Raw genomic sequence first — 16,902 nt, forward strand, 5'->3', positions numbered from 1 at the left:
CTCCTAACCCTGGCCTCCCACCCAGAGTTGGGGAGACGAAGGCGTGCCTTGCGTCAGGTGTGACAAGGGATGATGGCATCAAAGGCCAGTGCTCATCACAGAGCAGCCCACGGTCAGAGAGCAGGGAGCTGACCGCCCATGCGGCCTGTGCTGCAGGGGCCCAGGCCCCGGCCACAGTTCTTGGGGTGTCTTAGGGGCAGCTGAAGAGGCTGTGGGCAAAGGTCAGAGCCATTCCCAGAACTGTCTCTGAGACCTGGTCTGGCTCCGACCCGCAGGCTGGCCTGAGCCCTGCCCGCCCAAGAGTCCCTGCAGGGAAAGGAGGAGCCCCTTCCAGTCCAGCAGCCCCCTCCCCGCCCTGGGGCCTTCCCGGGGGTCCTGGGGCACTGGCACTTGGCTGCTCCTCTTCAGACTCCTCCCGCACACACACTGCACGGGCATCCTGACCACTGGTCTGCGGCAGTGCAGGGCGGGGGCCTCCCCGGGGGCTCTCCTCACTGCAGGCTGGTCCTGGTTGCCCATCTCCTGCCTGATGTGGCCACAGCAGCTTCCTCTGTGCTCTGGGGGCAAAGGAAGTTCCAGAAACGCCTGGGGAGCCGCTGGGCCACGACCGAGAGGTGATGTGCTGGAGGCACCTGTTGTCACCTGGCCCAGGGCTGCCCGTGAACCGGCGACGGGGGCTGAGGTCACCGTGTCCCTGAGAGCTCCCTGCTCCCCTGCCCTCTCCAGGAGGTGGACGCATCGCTCCAATCTTCACATGGCCTGGGGTCTCTGGCCGCTCCCCCTCTGCTGAGGGTGCCGGCGCTGGGGCCGGACTGCCCGGACCTCATCCCTGTGTGATCCCGAGCAGCCGTGTTCAGAGGCGTGAGATGGGCGTGGTCTCCTTCCCTACACCCACCCTACAGAGGCGTCCTCCGGGCCCACCAGGAGACGGCTATTCACTGCCAAGTCCGTGTTCTCACCACATGTCAGCTCCCCACCCGAGAGGCCAGAGGAGAGCGCAGCTCCAGGCCTCCGGGGCCTGTGGGGTTAGGACGGGGAGCCCCGGCCCACCCCCTGCTCCTGACACTCACGTGTATTTTCATTTCGGAGCTTCGTCTGGTTCACCCCAAAACCACTGTGTGGTTCCCTTGACCTGATGCAGAGCTGAACTTGGACCTCAGGGGCTCTTCGCTCAGCAGCCAGGGGATCTGCCCAGCTCTGCAGCTGACACGGCCCCAGGCCAAGGCATTCGAATGCAGACTCCCGGTGCGCCCAGGGCTGTGGTAGGCCCAGACACGTGTGTGTGCACACAGGAGCCTGCAGGTGCCCCTCAGAAGGCAGTGGCGTGAGGGTAGCTCCGGGTTTCTGGAGCTTTCCAGAGCAGAGACAACACACAAGCAGGACGCCAGCAGCCTCCACGCGGTGGCTGCACACACGGGGGACGGGGGACACAGGAGGTCCTGAGGGACAGATGTGCACACAGAGCCCCCGCGGGCCAGGGCCACCAGAGGGCAGCTCAGCGTCACCCTGGCTGCCCCAAGACCTCGGCGCTGGCGCCTGGGCCCCACCCAGCACGTGCTGCTGCTCCCCTCGCCGTGAACTACAAGGGAGGCAGGGAGAGCACTTCCTCTCCGTCCCTCGGACCTTCAGGACCCCCGGGCCCACCTGGTGGGCACTCCTCCTGAGACGCCCGACACCATGCAGACCACCATGGCGGCTGGAGGCGGGCGTGAGGGGGCAGTGTGGGCTGGGTGCAGGTTTCCCGAACCATGGCGGGCTCTTCACACGAGATCATTTGCGTGTTTGAACAAGGCACATGTGCACACGCATGCATGCCACACAGGTGTCATTAGGAAAAGCCAGGTGGAAAGCTCCGGCGGTCGCCGTTGGCACAGGGCGCCCAGTGTCTGCGCTCTGATTAAACACAGGCAAGCGGGGCCGCACCCTGACTCAGCTGCCAGTCAACCTCTCGGCTGCCGGCGGCGGCAACCTCAATGCCCCAGCACAGCACCCTGTGTGCGGCCGTGCGCGGAGGTCACGGCAAGGTGGGACCCAGGCCTCTCTCAAGGACAACGGCCGCTCTGTAAACAGCCCAGTGCTTCCGCGGAGCTGGCGGCACCGGGCCCCACCCTGGACAGAGCAGCCGTGAGCCACGGGGAAGGCCGCCCCGGCTGGGCAGTGGGCAGCGCACAAGGCCTTGGATGGGCTCCCGGTCTCCCCTGAGACTGCCGGGATCCGTGGGTGATCGGGACCATGCGGCTCCCCTGGGCTGTGCACGAAGCTGAGGATAAGAGAGGAAAGCGATGCTCCTGACCCTCAGTGCAAAGCTGCCAGGGGCCGCACCATGAGACGACCCTGCAGACAGCAGCGGCGAGCAGAGGCCCTGCTCCCACCACGGAGCCCCTTCTGCCGGCTTCCAGTCCTCGGTCTCCAACCCAGGGGACGCAGGAACGGACGAGCGCTCTGTGTCTGCGCGGTGCCCTCGCTCTCCACCAAGAGAACGAGAGGCAAACACAACACAAGCCCCACACTGCAGGAGCTCTCGAATCCACAGAACAGTGCCCAGGCCTCTCCCCGCTCACCGGGGACCTTCTGAGCACCATGGCCAGTGCCAGGAATTGTACCATGGTTCCACCCACTTCACCCTGAGGGTGCCCGGGAGCAGGTGGCACCACCCCCATCTCACAGGGAGCCCAGAAAAACAAAAGCTCTCAGCTCAGCAGTCTCCACATCACAGCCTGCATGGGGTCCACACTGACCACCGCTACGACGTTATGTGCCCGTGCGCACGTGTGGGGACATACGTGTACCCCCAGGCATCCACAGCCCCGACTCTGGACAGCAGGTACGCCGTCAGCTGACAGCAACGACACGCGGTGCCTTTGTACTTCTAGAAGTCCTGTGTGGGCCCCAGCGCCCACAGCAAGAGGCCGGCACTGACCTCCCTCCGTAACGGCATCCCACTGGGCCTGGGACTGGCAGCCGCCCTGCACCTGCCATGCAGCTGGGGCTCAGGACATGTCCCAGGACCCTGGCGTCCACTTTCCATCATCCCCACCTGCTCTCCCCTCCCTGCAGACAAGGTGCCCATCAACACCTGTTTTCTGCTCACGGTGGCTCCTGGGAAACTCAGGGCCTGCGCGTGGTTGCCAGCCGAGTCGGCGCTGACACAGGAGCTCTGCCTGTGCACCACCGTACCCTCACATCCCTCTGTCCTGGCCAGATGTGCAGCAGGTGCTGACACCAGAAACCTGAGCAGGGGAACGGCCCCACACGTGAACAGCCCGGCCAGTGCGGCCCCACAGGGAAGGTCTCCTCCTCCCTGCCCTGTCTTACAAGGCCCGGTGGTCAGGAGTGTCTGTCTGTCCCTCTCTTCGTCTTTCTCTCTCTGCCTCTCAGATCAAACAAATAAATGCTTAACCACTAGTCCACTCAAATATCCCAAACTCCAAAAAGCTCTGAAATCTACACTTCTGACCCCAAGCGTTTCGGACATGGGCTAGTCAACCTGTGTCGTGTCCACTTTCAGATAAAAACTAAACACGTAAGAGACATACGCATACACACTCACGTGATCCAATGATTACATATGCGATCGATCGTACACACACGCTCACATAACGATTGGGCACCTCTAATTACACAACACACAGGCGCAGATTCACATACATGTAACAGCTGTATACTCACACACATGCACACTGGTGTGCGCGCACACACACACGCACACCCACAGCAACAGGGGCAGCAGCTGGCTCACTCAGGGGCTCTCTGAACAGGAAGCTGCGTTCCGATGTGCCAGACACAGGACTTGGCACCCCGAGGCCCCAGGGAGGCAGAGACGAGCCCGCGCCAGCGGTCCCTGTGGCTCCGGGCCGTGGAGGCTGGAGAAGGCCCTGAGGGACTCTGCTGGCACAGGGGCACGGACACACACTCCCCGGGGCTGCTGCCCACGCTCACCCACACGCGTGCCAGCAGCGCCTCTGAGCAGAGGGGAGAGCAGCAGTGGACACCGGGAGAACGGACCTCAGCCAGGGCCCCGGACGGCTCACAGCCCAGGACCACACGGGCCCGGGCCACGCCAGTGCAATCAGTCACAGAGACAAACCACAGCCGGTCAAAACCAAATGCCTACAGAGACATACCCCACGACCCCCACAGTCTCTGCTGGGAGCCCCATGACCCCATGACCCCAGCTGAGAGCCCCACAACCCCCATGACCCTGGCTCAGGGCCCGACAGCCCCCACAACCCTGACTGGGAGCCCCACAGCCCCCAAGACCCTGAGTGGGAACCGCACAACACCCACGGACCCAGCAGGAAGCTCCACGACCCCATGACCCCGGCTGAGAGCCCCACAACCCCAACGACTCTGGCTTGGGGCCCCACAACCCCCATGACCCCGGCTGAGAGCCCCACAACCCCAACGACTCTGGCTTGGGGCCCCACAACCCCCAAGACCCTGGCTGGGAGCCCCACAGAGAGCAGGGAGCCTAGCAGCCACATGGAAGCCAAGGAAGTCGGCCCGACGGCAGCTGGAGCCCTTCCTGAGGGTCCCAGCTCTCAATGCTGCAGCGGGAGGAGCAGCAGGTGCACCTGTGTCCATCCCTACAGGGAGGCTGGACCTGCTCACGTCCCCAGCATCAGATGCTGCTTCACCTGGCCTCCTGGGGGTCACATCCAATTTGCAGAAAAAGAAGGTTGGAGCCAGCGCTGTGGCGCAAAGGGTTAAGCCTCTGCCTGAGAGGCCGGCATCCCATAGGGGCGCCAGTTCAAGACCTGGCTGTTCCACTTTCGATCCAGCTCCCTGCTAATGCGCCAGGGAAAACAGCAGAAGATGGCCCAAGTACTTAGGCCCCTGCACCCATGCAGGAGACCCAGGCGACGATTCTGGCTCCTGGCTTTGGCCTGGCCCAGCCCTGGCTGTTGCAGCCATCTGGGGAGTGAACTAGCAGATGGAGGACTTGTCTTTCTCTCTCTGTGACTTTCCCTGTCTCTCTGTAACCTAGCCTTTCAAATAAATAAATCTTGAAATGCACACACACAGGGCATTTGTCAGAACCGAACGTTCACCAACCGAGGCACCAGGCTCTCCGCACACCAGACGTGACACAGGCGAGGCCCCTCACACGCTTCTCCCTGAGACAATGTCAGCTCGACCCCGGCTCTGGGGAGTCAGCCCTGAAAACACCCGTGGGGCTCAGAAGGCCGAGCCCAGAGCGGGCCCTGGCTCCTCTCCCTAGGACACAGCTCTGGAGACGAGCGATGCAGCTCAGAGGGAGGGTGCGGCGGGCACCCGGCTTACCTGGAGCAGGTGCACACAGCAGGGGGTCACCACCTTAAAGAGAGAAGAAAGCGATGAGCAAGGAGATTCTCAGAGAAGCTTCCACAGCCATCAGGCGGGGCTGACCACACGCTGGGACCCGGACATAGTCTCTCCTCCGTGGAGGGAGCAGAGCACGGGCAAGTGTCCGCTCACTTCGGGCGAGGCACCTCTGTCTCAGGAGCCGTGCACCTGACACCCAGCACCAGAGCCTCACCTTCCACCTCACCTCCTCCCCAGGGAGCGGTGGAGGGCTCTGCCCAGGGCTCCTCAAGCTGCCCCCCACCCCACACACACCCACTCTCAGGGACCTGCAAAACGGACGGCCCCTTCTAGAACTTTCCACAGGCGGACCTGAACACAGAGTCTGTCCGTGGCGGTCACGGTTTTCGAGTCCGCACAGGGTTTGGGAGAAAGGAGCGCTGCCCATCAGGAAAGACTCATGACTTTGGGGAGAGAGAAGACGGCAGGAGAGAGCAGGCACCCCAGGGACGACCCAGGGCGGCGGGGGCCTCAGGCCAGGGCCCATGGGCTGCACGGGCCTCACAGTGTCCCCATGTGAGAGCTGCCAGCCGCAGTGGTGCCTCCCCGCAGGGGCTGGTGAGGGGAGCAGGAGGGGGCTGGCAGGGGCTGGGGAGGAGGGAGCGGGAGGGGGCTGGCAGGGGCTGGGGAGGAGGGAGCGGGAGGGGGCTGGCAGGGGCTGGGGAGGAGGGAGCGGGAGGGGGCTGGCAGGGGCTGGGGAGGAGGGAGTGGGAAGGGGCTGGCAGGGGCTGGCACCGAGCTGGGAGTCCAGCAAGCGGAACCGGCTGCCCTCCCGCTCCTGCAACAGGACCCGCGCCCAGGGACCGCCCGGCTCCCTGGCTCCTCCCGCGCCGCCCCAGCCCCTCATTCTCCAGGGGATTTTTGAGACCCTGCTGAGGAAGGAGAAACCCCGGGGCCTCACTGCCCCTGTGGCTGGCCGTGGTGGGGGCCACTGCCCATCTGACTCAGTCCACTTCCTCAAGGAATCCATGACACACAGTCATCCCTCGTCTGGGACAGGCCGTGACCTCGCCGGGACACTGACTCACGCTCGTCTGGGTGGGGCTCCCCGCCCACACACACAGCGGCCAGCGGGCAGGATGCCTCTTTTCCACGTGTGTCCTGAGCCCCACACGTGCACGTCCAACTCTGAGCGCACGAAGCCAGACACTAACACACGGGGACTGGCAACGCAGGAGGGAGGTAGGGACGGAACCTCGGGGCGTGGGAGGCAGCCAGCCAGGGAGGCCCCACAGGACACGAACTTCACCGACCACGCACACAGATCCTGGGCCTCACCACACACGCGACACACGAGCCCCTGCCCGTGAACGCCACTGTCGGTGCTGCACGCGGCTCCGACTCCACCTCCAGGGCATTCTGGGAAAGGCGAGGCTGACAGCGAAGAGCTCAGTGAGACCGAGGGCCGGCCGGCGGATTGCCAGGACGGTGGAGCCCTCGGCCACACCACGATGGCACACACATGTCCCCGGCCTCTCTGCAAATCCCCAGAGCGCACAGCCCCCACGGGAGCCCCCATGCAGACCAAGGGCTGGCTCCCAAGGGCAGGGGCACACCACAAAGAGGCAAGCCACTGACACGCGAGGAGCAGGCGCGAGCCTGCCTCTCCCAACTCGGAAGGCGTCCGGAAGCGCTGTGTGTTCACTCTGCCGAGTGCGTCGCCTGGAACGCTGTGCCTGCTGAGAGAATCAGCGCAAGAGCAGACACAGCAGCAGAACCCGGAGTTGGAGAAGCAGCAGCCACAAGGAGTCAGCCCGGAAGCCAGGGGCGTCCCCTGCACGCAGGCAGCCACACAGGACCCAGCCTGAAAGCCAGGGGCGTCCCCTGCACGCCTGCAGCCACACAGGACCCAGCCCGGAAGCCAGGGGCGTCCCCTGCACGCGGGCAGCCACACAGGAGTAATCACTGGGCATGTGGAGCCAGGGGAGCTGACCCAGCCCCACCTCCCTGCACCCTGAAATCGGAGGCCTGCTTTCACCCAGCACCGTCTGCCAGGACACACCGGTCATCACACACAAGGCAAACCAGCCCACACGTACGCAGCAGCTGAGGGCCCAGCTGCGCAAACCACACAGCTTTCAGGAACATGAGTGGGCATGGCGGCCGGAGCAGCCCCCTGGGCCGGCAGGGCCACTGGGACGTGGCAGCGCTCCACGCTCACTGGCACCCGGCTGAGCCAGAGCCTCTCCGGGGAGGACCCGCCACGGCCCCACTGCAGAAGTGCAACACGGAGGCACCGCAAAGGCACCCCCAGGCGACGGGGCCCCCCCCACAGGCAAGGAGCCCCCTGCAAAGGAACAGAAACGCAGATTTCTACCAAGGCGGCAAACGTGTGCTTGAGCGAAAACCATGACCAGGTGGCCGCCTTGGGCTCTGATTCCTCGGGCTGTCTCAAAGGAGCCTCCAGACCAGGCCCGGCCTGGAGTCAGACGACCACTCGGTCTTCCTCCCTCCCCTGGAACACGGAAGGCCACTGGCCGCTCGCAGGACTGGGGGTCCAGGCTGCTGTCAAGGAGCAGCTGGGGATGCAGCTGCCACGTGACCCCCCCCCCAGCTGCACCTGCTGCACACCTGGATGGGGCAGGGGGTACAGAACACACGGCTCCCAGGGCAGGGCAGCACCGCAGTCACAGCGCCCATGCCGCACTGGCCTCACCGGCCTCCCCACGTCAGGGAGGGGCCTCATGTGAGGAGGAGGAGCTGGTGACCAAGTTGGGGTGGCCTCCAGGGTGGGGAGGGCTAGGGGAGGTCCACGGTCTTGGACCCTTTCTCCTGACACCAGGATGCCCGGGGGGCCTGGGCCCTTCCTTTCTCTGTTTTTTTGTTTGTTTGTTTGTTTTGTTTTGTTTTGTTTTTGAGAAATGCAGAGAAAGTGGTCTTCCATCCTCTGGTTCACTCCCCACATGGCCACATCGGCCAGGACTGGGCCAGGCCGAAACCAGGAGCTTTCCCCAGGTCTCTCATGTGGGCACAGAGATCCAAGCACTTGGGCCAACTTCCGCTGCTTCCCCTGGCCATTAGCTGGGAGCTGGATCAGAAGTGGAGCAGCTGGGACTTGAACCAGCGTCCATGTGGGGCACCAGCAAACAGGAGGCGACTTGGTCAGTTATGCCACAGTGCTGGCCCCGGTCTTTTCTCCAGACGCTGAGACACATGCAGGCCTGCGTCCTCTCCGGGGTCCTCCACGCCCTCAGCACGGGGAGGTGGTGGCTTCAGCAGCGGGGCTCTCAGATGCCCGCCCCAGCTCACAGAGCTGGAAAGCGAGGAGCAGCCACCCACGCTGCAGGGTTTGGGGACAGCCCAGCATGGCTGTCACCCATGACGCCCTGTGGATGCTCCAGCCCCCTTCTCTGCCCAGAGCCGGCCACTCGAGGACCCTCACAGGAGAGCAAGTTCATCTCCCACAGGAGCTGCCACCCGCTGGCCACGAGGTGCCCCCTTGGGAGTCAGGTCAGCTGCAGAAAACCCAGGAAGGGTGGCGTGCCACGGGCCGGGAACGCAGGCCCGGGCACCGCAGGACGGCCCCCCCTGAAAGCTCAGGCCCCTGAGAGGCCTGCGTGAGAACCACTTCACAGCTGGCTCCTGGCTCCGTTACCATGGACGACCACAAACAAACAGAGCCTGGCCCGGCCCACACCTGCCTACGTGGACACCTAGGGCCTGCCGGTATCGATAAGCTCATCTCGGGTCAACAGGGCAACAGGATGGTGGGGCAGCGGCGTGATGGCCTAGACCCAGCCCTGCTGTGCCCCTGGGGGTGTGCGTGCAGACCCGGGGTACCCTGTGCAGGTCTGGAGGGCTATGACGGAAAACGTGGGTCCGTGCAAGTGTGCGCATGAGGACCATCCATGTGTTCCCACCCGAGGCACATCTGTGTCTAGGAGAGTGTGTCCATGCATGTCTGTGTCAGAGCATGTTTGTCCACATGAGTGTGTGTCTGTGCCCAGGTATCCACATGGGAGTGTGTCCACGTATTTCTATATCAGAGCACATGTGTGTGTCCAGGTGCCAGTATCCATGTGTCTATGTGTGTGCCCGTGTGTCTGTGCCCAGGTATCCATGTGAGAGTGTGTCCACGTATTTCTATATCAGAGCACATGTGGGTGTCCAGGTGCCAGTATCCATGTGTCTATGTGTGTGTCCGTGTGTCTGTGCCTGGGTATCCACATGGGAGTGTGTCCACGTATTTCTATATCAGAGCACATGTGTGTGTCCAGGTGCCAGTATCCATGTGTCTATGTGTGTGTCCGTGTGTCTGTGCCCGGGTATCCACATGGGAGTGTGTCCACGTATTTCTATATCAGAGCACATGTGTGTGTCCAGGTGCCAGTATCCATGTGTCTATGTGTGTGTCCGTGTGTCTGTGCCCGGGTATCCACATGGGAGTGTGTCCACGTATTTCTATATCAGAGCACATGTGTGTGTCCAGGTGCCAGTATCCATGTGTCTATGTGTGTGCCCGTGTGTCTGTGCCCGGGTATCCACATGGGAGTGTGTCCACGTATTTCTATATCAGAGCACATGTGTGTGTCCAGGTGCCAGTATCCATGTGTCTATGTGTGTGCCCGTGTGTCTGTGCCCGGGTATCCACATGGGAGTGTGTCCACGTATTTCTATATCAGAGCACATGTGGGTGTCCAGGTGCCAGTATCCATGTGTCTATGTGTGTGTCCGTGTGTCTGTGCCCGGGTATCCACATGGGAGTGTGTCCACGTATTTCTATATCAGAGCACATGTGTGTGTCCAGGTGCCAGTATCCATGTGTCTATGTGTGTGCCCGTGTGTCTGTGCCTGGGTATCCACATGGGAGTGTGTCCACGTATTTCTATATCAGAGCACATGTGGGTGTCCAGGTGCCAGTATCCATGTGTCTATGTGTGTGCCCGTGTGTCTGTGCCCGGGTATCCACATGGGAGTGTGTCCACGTATTTCTATATCAGAGCACATGTGGGTGTCCAGGTGCCAGTATCCATGTGTCTATGTGTGTGTCCGTGTGTCTGTGCCCGGGTATCCACATGGGAGTGTGTCCACGTATTTCTATATCAGAGCACATGTGTGTGTCCAGGTGCCAGTATCCATGTGTCTATGTGTGTGTCCGTGTGTCTGTGCCCGGGTATCCACATGGGAGTGTGTCCACGTATTTCTATATCAGAGCACATGTGTGTGTCCAGGTGCCAGTATCCATGTGTCTATGTGTGTGCCCGTGTGTCTGTGCCCAGGTATCCACATGGGAGTGTGTCCACGTATTTCTATATCAGAGCACATGTGTGTGTCCAGGTGCCAGTATCCATGTGTCTATGTGTGTGTCCGTGTGACTGTGTCCACATGAGTGTGTGACTGTCCATGTATCTATGTAAGAGTGTGTCCATGGACTGTGTCCATGTGAGAATGTCCATGTGTGTCAAAGCATGAATGTCCATGTGTCTGCGTGTCTGTGACCATGTGATTGTGTCCACGTGTCTCCATGTATGTATGTCCATGAGATTGTGTCTGTCCATTTGACAGCGTTCCATGTGTCTGTGTCAGAGCACTGTGTGTGTCCATGTGAGCATGTGTCCATGTGTGTCTGTGTCAGAGCATCTTTGTGTGTCCGTGTTTGGGAATGTAACAGCGTCCATGTGTCCATGTCCATGTAAGACTGTCCCCTGTGTGTCTAAGTGAGAACGTGTCCACGTGTGTCTGTATCTATGTGAGAACATATCTGCATCTGTCAACGGGTCTGTGTGGGAGTGTCTATGTACATGTGTCTCTGTGCACCTGTATGTTCCTATGAATCCACGTGTGTGCCAGTGGACTACATGAACGTGTCAATGCATCTGTGTGTATCTGTGTGCCCACGTGTGTGCCAGTGGACTACATGAACGTGTCAATGCATCTGTATCTGTGTGCCCACGTGTGTGCCAGTGGACTACATGAACGTGTCAATGCATCTGTGTGTATCTGTGTGCCCACGTGTGTGCCAGTGGACTACATGAACGTGTCAATGCATCTGTGTGTATCTGTGTGCCCACGTGTGTGCCAGTGGACTACATGAACGTGTCAATGTACCTGTGTGTATCTGTGTGCCCACGTGTGTGCCAGTGGACTACATGAACGTGTCAATGTACCTGTATCTGTGTGCCCATGTGTGTGCCAGTGTGTTAGGTGGGTGTGTCCATGTGTCTGTGAATCTGTGTGTCCACATGTGTGTTCATGTAGGTGCACACACACACAAGCTCAGCCTGCAGCTCCATCCCTGGGCTCAGAAGCCAGGAAGCGCATCAGCCTTAGAGACGGTTTGCCCTCAGCCGCCCGCCCCGTGTCGGTGAAGGCCAGGGCCAGGGTGCCCACCTGAGCACGGCACTCCCGACACCCCTCCCTCTCCTGCGGCAGGGAGGGACGAGCCAGCTGCCCGTGCGTTCAGACACCGCTTTCCTGATGAAGAAGCAGCCTTGTCAACCGTTCTTCAGACAACACCAAGACAGAGAGGTTTCCCCGCCGAGACCTCGCACACATGCCCCCCTGACCAACGGAACAAAGGCCATCTGGACGGTTGGGGGGGGGGGTTCTGCCCCAGGTCACCTGGACACTCGAGGGGGGAGGTTCTGCCCCAGGTCACCTGGACATTCGAGGGAGGGGGGTTCTGCCCCAGGTCACCTGGACACTCGAGGGAGGGGGGGTTCTCCCTAAGTCATCTGGACAGCCTGGGTGGGGGGATTCTGTCCCAGGTCACCTGGACAGCCTGGGGGGGGGTTCTGCCCCAGTCACCTGGACACTCGAGGGAGGGGGGGTTCTGCCCCAGGTCACCTGGACACTCGAGGGAGGGGGGGTTCTCCCTAAGTCATCTGGACAGCCTGGGTGGGGGGATTCTGTCCCAGGTCACCTGGACAGCCTGGGGGGGGGGTTCTGCCCCAGGTCACCTGGACAGCCTGGGGGGGAGGTTCTGCCCTAGTCACCTGGACACTCGAGGGAGGGGGGTTCTGTCCCAGGTCACCTGGACAGCCTGGGGGGGGGGTTCTGCCCCAGTCACCTGGACACTCGAGGGAGGGGGGGTTCTGCCCCAGGTCACCTGGACACTCAAGGGAGGGGGGGTTCTCCCTAAGTCATCTGGACAGCCTGGGTGGGGGGTTGGAGGGGTTCTGCCCCAGGTCACCTGGACAGCCTGGGTGGGGGGATTCTGCCCCAGGTCACCTGGACACTCGAGGGGGGAGGTTCTGCCCCAGGTCACCTGGACACTCGAGGGAGGGGGGTTCTGCCCCAGGTCACCTGGACACTCGAGGGAGGGGGTTCTGCCCCAGGTCACCTGGACAGCCTGGGGGGGGTTCTGCCCCAGGTCACCTGGACAGCCTGGGGGGGGTTCTGCCCCAGGTCACCTGGACAGCCTGGGGGGGGGGGTTCTGCCCCAGGTCATCTGGACACTCGAGGGAGGGGGGTTCTGCCCCAGGTCACCTGGACACTCGAGGGGGGGGGTTCTGCCCCAGGATGTGGAGTCTGTGGGCACCCCTGCCCCCGCACAGGCTGGGCTGGCTCTTGCTCAGGATGATATCGGTTCAAGACCAGTGACAACAGTGATGAAAATGCAACCAGCCAGCGCTGGGCATAGCGGGTACGACCAGTGCCTGCAGTACTGGCATCCCATATGGGGGCTCCACTTCTGATCCAGCTCTCTGCTAAGGGCCTGGGAAAGCAGTAGAAGATGGCCCAAGTGCTTGGGCCCCTGCACCCATGTGAGAGACTCAGAGGAAGCTCCTGGCTTCGGATTGGTGCAGCTCTGGCCAGTTGGGGAGTGAACCAGCAGATGGAAGACCTCTCTCTCTCTCTCTCTCTCTCTGCCTCTCCTCCTCTCTGTGTAACTCTGACTTGCAAATAAATAAATAAATAAATCTTAAAAAAAAGAAAGAGAATGCATCCAATACACACACAGAGGACTCCAAACAAATCCAGGGACCCCCAGGAGGTGGCACGGAGGGGAAGCGCAGCCTCAGGCGCAGGCCCCACTGTCCCACAGCCACATGGGGCCTGGGGTGGGGGCAGCTGGAGCCCTAGCATCACCGCACAAGGTGGAGGTGCAGCTCGCCTTTGCTTTGTCTTGATGGACACAACTCCTCCAGAGGCCACGGGTCCCCAGACCCGCCCCAGTGGCTGGGCTGGGGGAAGTGTACGCGAAGCCCACGCAAGCTCAGGCACGGGTCCAGCCACGGCGCCCGTCTCTGCACGGCCACAGTCTGGAGGGCGGTGGGAGGGGCCTTTCCACAGGGCGTTCCGTGGACTCTCACCACTTTCACTTCCACTCACCAACAGGACAGCACCCATGGCAGGACTGGGAGAAGGAAAACCCCTGAGCTGTCTCTGTGACCAGGAGCACCGTTCAAGACCAGCGGGGAGGGGCAGGCTCCAAGATGTCGGGAATGCCACAAGAGGCGCCGTCCACGTGGACGTCGGCGTCAGCTCCAGCCGTGGCTCAAAGCCTGCTCACGGTCCCAAGGCCAAGGTGCTGGCAGGCTGAATTCTGCTGGATTCATGGGCCCCTCTGCGTGCCTGTGTCCTCGCCACCACCCCCTGCTGTCTCCTTGTCCTCGGGTTCCCACGTCCTCTTCTGAGCACACAGTCGCGTGGGACCAGAGCCCCCTGGTGACCTGGCATTACCTGTGTTACCTGTTAAAACGGCCTGCTCCCAGTACAGCCCCGTCCTGAGGTTGAAGGGTTAGGAGGAATGTGGGGAGACGGCGACAGCTCACCCTGACACCTGCAAGCAAAGGTCTGCAAGATCACTGACCACGTGAAGTGGGCATGGAACATTCCGGAACACCAGCAGAGCTGGGTCCTCCAGGTGGCCCCGGAGGGCTGCAGCTGTGAGGAAGGCAGTGAGTCTCCTCTAAGTGGCACAGCCAATTACATCCCTGCTCGGGACAGCCACATCCCACATCAGAGCACCCAGCTCCAGGCCCGGCTCTCCGAGCTAATGTACCCTGGGAGGCAGCAGGCGAAGGCCCAAGGCTCGGGTCCCTGCCACCCACATGGGAGATCCGGACGGAGCTGCCAGCTCCTGGCGTGGGCCAGGCCCAGCCCCAGCTGCTGCAGACATTTGGGGAGTGAGCCAGACAATGGAGATCTCTCTCTCTCCACAGACACACATACACGCATACCAACAAGACGCCTGCTGCTAAAATGGGCCAGAGGGTGGGGGTCGGGCTCTCTCCTCGCCACCAACAAAGGGTCCACGCCGAGCACACAGCACGGTGCACAGACACCGACTCCACCGTGCCCCCACGCCCCACTGTCAGGCCTGACCCGGCCGCACTCCTCCAGAGTTCGGCCAGCGCACTCGGCACGGAAGCCCAGCCGGGCCTGCCCTGATTCCCATGAGAACCCCCGCCAGCCAGCGGCGGGCAAGGACGCGGCCAAGCAGCAGGGGGGAGGTCCCGGGAACCACCCGTCTGTGTCTCTCCTCAAGCGGAAGGGCAGGCCGGGGGCAGAGCTGCAAGAGGAGACGAGCAGCCGTCCCCGGGCCCTCAGCTCTCAGCCTGGGCTGCTCACCTCCCGCTTCTTCTCCAGGCCCCGCACCCCACGCATTCCTCGGGTTGTGTCCCAACTCAACTCCCCTCCCTCGACGGAGGCCCAGGGCCCACGAGGGAGGCCCGGCTCTCCCGTGGCTCCAGGCCACACAGGGGCTTCAAGGGAACACAGGAGAGCAGACCACACCGCATCACAAGCCGACCGCGAGGCCAGCGCCGGACAAGGTCTGTGGTTCCCCGGGTCTCGGATGCCCCCGGGGACCCCTGCCCACTGCTTCCACCCAGCCAGGGACCCGCACTTACTCAGTAATAGGCACACATCCCTGCGGCCTGGCCAGCTCGCCAGCCTGGGCCCGCACATCCGTGGTGGCCAGACACCCGCTGCCTAGCGGAGGAGGCTGAGCCCCACGGAGGGACGGGCGCCTGACCAGGAGCCCCAGCCCCTCGGGCTGGCCCTTCCCACTCTGCTCTGATCCAGCAGAGAAACAGCAGGCCTCGGTGCCTGCAGTGCTGGCTGCTCGCCTGTGACGTTCCGGAAGCTCATGAGCCTGACGTGGGGAGGCAAGGACACCAGAGGCGGTCATCTCGTTTACTTTTCCTGCAGGAATTCTTCCAGTTCTCTCCCACGAGGAAAATCCCTGCCTGGACTCTGGCCCTCCGGGGGCCACACGCCATGCCCTGGCAATGCCCGAGGCCCTGTGAGCTGGAGGAGCAGCATCTGAGCCGTGTGGAGGGACTGTTGGTGGGCCCAGGGAACACCCCTGCAGACCACAGGGGCTCCCACCACAAGGGGGCGTCCGACCCCTCCTCCCAGAGCTGGGCTGGTCCTCGCGTGCCCTGGGATGCACGGAGACGGCAATTAGAGCCACCTTTGGAGGCTGGCCGCAGGGAGCTGCCTGGAGGATCCTGTTCATGGGCCCGGCTGCCACGCTGAATAGAAGCCAGAGTGGCCATGAGGTCAGGCCCACAGGGGTGCCCAGGCCCCTGGGAGCCAGCGCCAAGTGACCTAAAGGGCTGTGCAGGCGTCCGGCACCATCCAGCCACTGCACCCTGCTCCTCTCCTCCGCCTCCCTACATCCCCCTGGGGCAGGAGCAGGAACCCACGTCCTCTGAAGGGACCAGGCTGTGGGGGGTAGGGGGACCTGGCTGTGCTCTGGGGTGGCCACCATGGCTGCAGCGGCCTCGGACAAGGCTCAAAGACCTCCTCCCTGGGCGGGGAACCAGGCTGGGCCAGGCAGGGGCAAATGCAGGATGCTGGGGGTAGACAGAGAGAAAGGTAGCTGGCCAGGTAGGAGGACACGGAGCCGGCCAGCAGGAGGCCACGCAGCTCTGGCCGGAGCCACGCAGCCCTGAGCGGGGAGTGCTTTGGTTGCACCCTCAGGAAATCAAGAGCCCGGCTGCTCTGCCTGCAGCCACACGACGGCTTCCAGGCCGGACAGAGTTGCATCAGAACCCAGAAAACGCAGCCTACCTTCCCGCTGTTTAACAGCTCACTAATGAAAGGCACACTCTCGGTTGCCAGCGGCAGGCAAGGGCCCGCGGCCCGGCTCGGCGGCTGCGAGACCCCCAGCTGCAGGGAGAATCGGCTTCCAGCACCAGGAACTGCAGGTGGCTCCCCCCGCACCGAAGGTCGCTGTGGCAAACTAACCAGACGCTCCGCACACCGCATAGCAGCTGCCTCCAGTGCTCGGAAGCCCAGCGGCTCAGCTCTCACTCCCATCGTACAGCCGAGGAAAAGGCCAGGGTCAGCTGCCCTGCAGGGGCAGAGACCAAGCCCAGACCCAGGTCTGCCCCCCACCCCTCACACACAGCGGGACTCCTAGGAAGAGGCCGGGAGGAAGGAAGCAATCCCCGGCCAACGGAGGGCAAGGCGGGCAGGGGTACTCCGCCAGGGTCTGCTCACGTGTGGGTGGCATGTGCCCGCGCAGCCGGGCCTGGGCTTCTGCACCCAGCTCCCTGCAGAGCTGGCCACCACCGGCTACGTGGCCCGGTCAGGACAAGCACCCACACGTTGGTCTTGGCACAAAAGTGGCACCTGGCTGGAACTCAGGGTCTTCACAGCTCT

The 16,902-nt window shown here is 62.6% G+C and overlaps 1 protein-coding gene across 4 annotated transcripts in view; it reads right to left on the reverse strand.

Annotated features, from left to right (window-relative positions):
- TNS3 (tensin 3) overlaps window positions 1–16,902 on the reverse strand; it is a 188,121-nt gene that overhangs the window by 118,849 nt on the left and 52,370 nt on the right. For 3 of the 4 annotated variants that reach the window (XM_062178939.1, XM_062178940.1, XM_062178938.1), the window contains one exon: window positions 5,284–5,316. The exons of the other annotated variant lie outside the window; for it this stretch is intronic. The gene's annotated coding sequence lies outside the window, so the exon portion shown is untranslated. The remainder of the gene's footprint in view (window positions 1–5,283; window positions 5,317–16,902) is intronic. 4 annotated transcript variants of the gene reach the window in all.

Source organism: Lepus europaeus, chromosome 20, assembly GCF_033115175.1.
Source record: "Lepus europaeus isolate LE1 chromosome 20, mLepTim1.pri, whole genome shotgun sequence".
In the NCBI taxonomy this organism is placed as follows: Eukaryota; Metazoa; Chordata; class Mammalia; order Lagomorpha; family Leporidae; genus Lepus; species Lepus europaeus.